The sequence below is a fragment of the Rattus norvegicus genome, chromosome 17, assembly GCF_021556685.1.
Source record: "Rattus norvegicus strain SHRSP/BbbUtx chromosome 17, alternate assembly SHRSP_T2T, whole genome shotgun sequence".
Lineage (NCBI taxonomy): Eukaryota > Metazoa > Chordata > Mammalia > Rodentia > Muridae > Rattus > Rattus norvegicus.
The window spans coordinates 53399459-53406215 of NC_141550.1; the positions used below are offsets into that span (position 1 = coordinate 53399459).

At 45.6% G+C, this 6757-nt stretch overlaps 1 pseudogene; it reads right to left on the reverse strand.

Moving 5' to 3' along the window:
* Positions 1-338: 338 nt before the first annotated feature.
* On the reverse strand, positions 339-5792 carry LOC148000188 (large ribosomal subunit protein uL30 pseudogene; annotated as a pseudogene).
* Positions 5793-6757: the final 965 nt, after the last annotated feature.

Genomic DNA, 6757 nt, shown 5'->3' on the forward strand with positions numbered 1-6757 from the left:
CCACTCAATGGCATCTTTGGGGTTTGAAGGTTCTTTGTCAAGGGTTTTGCTTTGGTTTTTTCCTTTACAGATCCTTTTCATATATATATATTTCAAGTTTTGTGCTTTTATGGTGTTTCTGTGTTTATAAATGTATGTGTCTCTGTGTCTTTATGGGTTTCTTGTGCTGTTTCTTTAGTTCATTTTTTCTTTGTTCTTTTTCCTGTTCTAATTGGTTTGTTTTGTTTTATCTTATTTTATTTTATTATTATTTCTTAGATGCCTGTTTGTTTTCTTTCTTTTTTTGCCAAGATGTGACTATTAACTGACCAGGTTATAAAAATACCAGGGGCGACACCTTAGTTCATCCGTCTAATAAGTCTGTTTATCTGGTCTTCCCTGTTGCCAGCATCTCCACCTTCTACAAAGTGAGTTGTCTTTCTCTTCATTCCACCTCATGGGCAAGATAGTTTGAAGGGCCATAGGAAGTTATTTGCTTCCTTGAACATTTCCCAACTACACAGATCTCATGAATTAGATCTTCTGTGCAAATGATGCCAAATTTACCAAGAGATTGAGCAATCAAGGAATTATCTGTCAAGGCAATCTGCTTTTTATTGATTTTGCCATTCTTGCTTGTAGATGAGCGCATTTGCTGAATTCAGGTCGGGGTTCTCCCATGCAATGTATGGTTCCACAATCCTCAGCGTGTTAACTGAAGCCTTGTTGAGCTTAACAAAGGAGCCATTGAAGAGCTGCTGAAGACGAAACAGCTGCAGTACCTTGCACACCTTTGGGCTTACTCCACTGATACCTCAGATCCTGGTGACAAAGGCCAGTTTTGGTTCTGCGGGCACATAGAAGTTCCCAGCTTTCCTTGCTATCTTAGCCATGTGACTTTCAGTCAGGTCCATCTGCCTATACTCCTTGTGATAGTGCTTCACCTTCTCATAGATGAACTTCCTCCTTGTCTTTCAGTGTCTTCAGGGCAAACCTCTTCCTCGGTTGCTTCACCTTCGACTCTGCAAAATTCCTTTGCTTTTTAAGGGTTTCTGGCACAGCAGCAACCTTCTTTTTCTTCTCTGTACAGCTTCCATGGTTCTAGTCAGAAAAAGAGAGCGCCTGTTTGCCATCTAACAAGACAGTAGGAGCATGGAACCAGAATGGAGGAAAGGTGGGGAGGAACGGGGAGGAATAGGGAAAGAGGAAACAGTAATCAATATATTTTATGAAAAAAATCTATGTTCAATAAGAGAAAAATACATAAATATATTTGTATCACTAAAACAAGTCATTCACTTTCATTCAACAGAATGGAAATGCAAGTATTGTCTCCTTTAATGGACTATTTTTGATTTGTAGCTTCGTTGACATGAAAAGGATCCTTAGGTAAAAGAGAATATTTAGTTTGAATACTCTTTCTGTACTTATTCATAGTGTACTGAATAATCAAACATAATACTTTTCCTTCCAGAACCCTGGCACTTATTAAAAAGAAAGACAGAAATGTGTGTCTGGAAGCTTGTTTAATTGATCCCAAGGTTGCTTCTAGCAGCTCACCTGGGCTCCTTACACTTCACGTTTCCTTGCAGAGGTGGCCTTACTAAGCTGTTGTCAATACTGACATGTTTCCATTGCTGGAGCAGCTTGTTGGCTGCTCAGAGTTCTTTCTTCACACTGGAATCCAAAGCAAAAGCAGCTGAGTAATGTTTTTGTTTAAGCTTCAAGTAAGAACAACTTTTTGAAGTATGAAGAGATGGAATGAAGTGCTTTTCAGGAAGGAAAACGATCCAGTGTCAGGGTGGGGCCAGTGGATAGGGCCTAAACTGGATCCTTTTCCTTCTGAAGAGTACTTCACTGCATCCCTCCACACTTCAAAGACTTTTCCTCTGAAGACTTAAATGTTTCCATCCTAGACTAGTAAAACAACCTGTTTCCAGTCACTCTCCCAGTAAAGATACTGTGACCCATCAGCGCCTTTACTTGGTATTGAACCCAAGGCTGGGCAACTGCTCTGTCACCGAGATACAGCCCCAGACCCAGCATGCTCTGTGGAGGAAATCCAGTGTGTGGGTAGAGAGGGAGAAAAAAGAAGATAACATTTTTTTCTTAGGACTAAAAATTGGTAGAAGTAGTAAATGAATTTGCAGATGCTGTCAAGTAAAACAGCAAGGGAAGAAGAAAAGAAGAAATTGGCTGATTGGTTACCTTAAATGCATCACACATAAAAGAAAGATTTTTTTCAAGTCTTCCAACCACTGAAAGGAATATATTGTGTGATTGTGTAGCATGGAGAAACTTGCTAAGAGGCAGACCATGCTGAATTTAGAGTCTCTATCTGCCCCTTGATAGACTTCTTAAGAATCTTGGTGTCTTCATGTGTAGATGGAATGACTACAAAAGTACCCACTTTGCAGTGCTGCTTTAAAAATAAGATGTATCACAAATATGATGATGCTTATCATGGTTAGGGTTTTACTGCTGTGAACAGACACCATGACCAAGGCAACTCTTTTAAGGACCACATTTAATTGGGGCTGGCTTACAGGTTCAGACGTTCAGTCCATTATCACTAAGGCAGGAGCATGGCAGCATCCAGATAGGCAGCATGTAGATGGAGCTGAGAGTTCAACATCTTCCTCTAAAAGTTGTTAGCAGAAGACTTGACTTCCAGGCAGCTATGGTGAGAATCTTAAGCCCATACCCACAGTGACACACCTACTCCAACAAGGCCATGCCTCCTAATAGTACCACTCAGTGGACAAGCATATACAAACCATCACATTCCATTCCCTGGCTCTCATAGGCTTGTTCAAACACATGAGTCTATGGGGGCCATATCTAGCCATAGCATAATAAAAAGTACATCTTGTCTGACTTCCAAAGTCCCCATAGTCTACAGCAGTCTCAACAATGTTAAAAGTCCAAAGTTCTAAATCTCTTCTGAGATCCATCCAGTCACTTAACTGTAATATCCAAAGCAAAACAGGAAACCAGGTGGGCAAACTCCAAACTGTGCATCACCATGTTTGATGTCAAAGCAGTTCTCAAATCTCCAACTCCTTTTTTCGTCTTTGTTGACCACAACAAACTTCTTTTCCTGGGATGGTTCCACTCCCTGTTAACATCATTCCTCAGGCAATCTCCTATGACTGGCATCTCAAAAATCTTGAGGTCCCCAAGGCAACTTCAATGATACAGGTTCTTATTTCAATGTCTGGGATCTATACATGATAATCTGGGCTTCTCCAAAGGCCTGGCATCACTTCTCCAGCTCTGCCCTCTGTAGCACTCTAAACTCAGGTTGATCCCCTCCACTGTCACTGCTGTTCTTGGTGATTATCATCCCATGGTACTGAAAAGCTCTCAGGGAGAACTTTCCCTCAGGATGGAGACCCTCCAACTCCAAAGACCAGACCGAGACACCACAGGATGCAGTCAGCAAGAGGATTTGGTTTATTGTCGGGATACACAGGCACAGGCACCTGCGGGCGCTTCAGTCACTCGGGGGACTGGCGCACCCCACGGAACCAAGGATGGGCTTTTATAGGATTTTGGGGAGCAGAAGCAAGCATACAGAAGCAGATGCATGGTTACAGGGATATAATTGGTGGATTCTAATATGGCAAGGGTTTAGCCCGGGGGCAAGTTTCCTAGCTACCTTCTTGAAACATAACGGCTGACTCGGCCCCCCAAGGGTTCAGCCCGGGGGCAAGTTTCTTAGCTACCTTCTTGGAACATAACGACTGACTCGGCCCCCCACCAGGGTGTGGGACCTCTCTCGGGGCTTTTTTTTCATTGTCAGGTGCTCAACCGAAGTCGTCCTGTTGCCAGGCCTTCAACCAAACACATCCTGCTTGGCAGCCGCTGTGTACTCAGTGTTCTAACCTTTCCCTGAACCAGTCATCTTAAGTACAGCCTTGCAAAATGGCGTTACTGCTGCTAAGCTGGGGTCTTTCATTCCCCCATTTTTTTTTTTGTTAACTTTGAGTGAAATCTTTCACTCGACTTGGTCAAGAAATTTCTGTCTGGTGGGGGCTTATTCCCCCACTGACTCTAGGCCACAAAAGGGCTAGGAGGAGCCACGTAGGAGTTTTAACTTTAAGGGGTTTGGAATGCGCTGAACTCTCCATGTCTGGGGTGTAGTGTTGTGATTAGTCAATTCCTCAGACCGGACTGCCTTGACGTGTGGTGCGTGGATCTAAGCCGAGACTCCGTCTACCTTTAGGGCGGTCGGGGTAGTCAGGAGGACGGTGTAGGGTCCTTTTCACCGTGGCTCGAGATTCTTGGTCTGGTGTCTGTGCACCCACACGGTGTCTCCAATCTGGAATGGGTGTGACACCACCGGATGCTCAAGCTTGTCCTGGTAAGCAGTGGCCAAAGGTCTCCAGACGTCTCTCTGCACAATCTGTAGGGCCTGTAAATGGGCCCTCAGAGAAGGGCTGTCAGCAAAATCAGCAATGTTTGAATCAAAGAAATGGACAAATGGGGGTGGTGTTCCATATATTATTTCAAAAGGAGTTAGACCATGGGGGCCCGGGGTATTCCGGGCCCGATATAGAACTAGGGGAAGGAGGGCCACCCAATCCTTTGAGCCAGTTGCAAGCGTAAGTTTGGATAAAGTCTCCTTAATTGTTCTATTTATGTGTTCTACCTGACCTGAACTCTGGGGTCTATAGGCACAATGTAATTTTTAATCAATCCCCAGCAATTTGGCCACCAACTGACTTACTTGGGAGACGAAAGCGGGCCCGTTGTCCGACCCCAACGCTTGAGGCATGTCATACCTGGGAAAGATTTTCTCGAGGAGCTTCTTGGTGACCATTTTTGTAGTCTCGTGTTTCGTGGGGAAGGCTTTGACCCATCCTGAGAAGGTGTCTACAAACACTAGGAGATACTTGTATCCATATATACCTGGTTTAATTTCAGTAAAATCAATTTCTCAATGGATGTCGGGACGGTGTCCCCTAGGACGAACTCCTTGTCTAATCATGGTCCTTTCCGGGTTAACCTGAGCACACGCTTTGTAACTCTCAGTCACCTTTTGTATCGCTTTGTCCCGATTTAAAAAAAAAAACACAGATTTATCTCTTCCCGATCTAGTAAGGTTTTTATCTTCTTAAACCCCAAATGGGTTAATTTATGTAAAAAGGAGATCAATTAGACCCACTGTTTTAGTTGAGGGTGGTAGATGGCCCCCATTTTTTCTAGGAGCTCTATGTCCTCATGGGCATAAACCCAACTGGTTTGTCCCACTGGTGGGGGCGTGGGTTGGTCTGGGCTATTTAAGGGCAAGATTTGTTTGTTCATGGCCGCTTTTCATGCCGTGGCATCGGCCAGCCGGTTTCTTTGTGCCTCTGGGTTGTGCCCTTTCTGGTGTCCTGGACAATACATAATATTCAGTCTTTTGGGCAAGAATAGGGCTTCTAAGAGGGCCAGAATTTTAGCCTTATTTTTAATATCTTTACCCTTAGATGTGAGCAGCTCTCGCCTCCGGTAGATCTCCCCGTGGATGTGTGCCGTGGCAAAGGCATAACGGCTGTCTGTATATATATTTAGCCTCTTACCTTTTGTCATCTTGAACGCCTGAGTCAAGGCGATGAGTTCAGCCCGTTGTGTGGAGGTACCAGCAGGCAGGGCTTTCGCCCAAATCACTTTGTCCTCCGTAGTGACCGCAGCTCTAGCCTTTTACTCTCCCTCTGCCAAGAAGCTGTTGTCATCCGTGTACCATGTGTGGTCAGCATTCTGAAGAGGCTGGTCCGATAGGTCCGGCCTGGTTCCATGTACTTCTGCGAGGATTTGTAGGCAGTCATGCTGTTCTGCCTCCTCTGGTAGAGGAAGCAAGGTGGCAGGATTGAGGGTGACTACGGGCCCAAACTGAACCCGTTCTGCATCCAGTAACAAGGCTTGGTGTGAGAATTAGAGAGCCAGCGGTCTGGGGGCTGCTTTACCAAGGCCTCCACTGCGTGGGGTGCTAGGATGGTGAGTGGCTGTCCCAAAGTCAATTTTCCAGCATCCTTGATCAGGACAGCAATAGCAGCCACCATCCTTAGGCACGGTGGCCAGCCGGAGGCCACAGGGTCCAATTTCTTAGACAGGTAGGCCACAGGGCGTTTCCAGGGTCCCAACCTTTGTGTTAGGACCCCTTTAGCATACCCCTGTTTCTCATCGATGAACAGTTACTGAGCAAATTGTAAGGGTTTGGAACAGTCGGATGAATATCTTCTATCCTCTTGTTGACCTTTCTCAAGTCTTGTACTGGCCTATAATCTCCAGTGCCGGGTTTCTTAACAGGCAGAAGAGGCGTATTCCAAGGCGACCGGCAGGGGATTAGGATGCCTTGATCTAGAAGCCTCGTAATGTGAGGCCTTATACCTTGATAAGCTTCATGTGACAGGGGGTATTGTTTTATGGAGACTGGAGTTGTAATTAAGGGGGGCTGTTGGAGCGCCAACCCCATCCCACCAGTCTCTGCCCAAGCCAGTGTCCTGTCCCGGTTCATAGGGTTAGAACTTGAAGGGGAGTTCCGTGGGGGCCAGTTATTTGGGCCCCTCCTTCCTCAAAATGAATTTGTGCTTTTAGTTTGGTGAGCAGGTCACGGCCCAGCAGAGGGTACGGGCAGTCCGGAACATGTAAGAAGGAATGGGTCACCTTACCAGTAGCCAGCTGAACCGGGCGGTCCGTAGTCCATCAGTATTGTTTCTCACCAGTAGCTCCTTGTACCCAGGCCATCCGGTCGCTGAGTTGTCCTGAAGCTTGAGTGAGGACTGAATGCTGG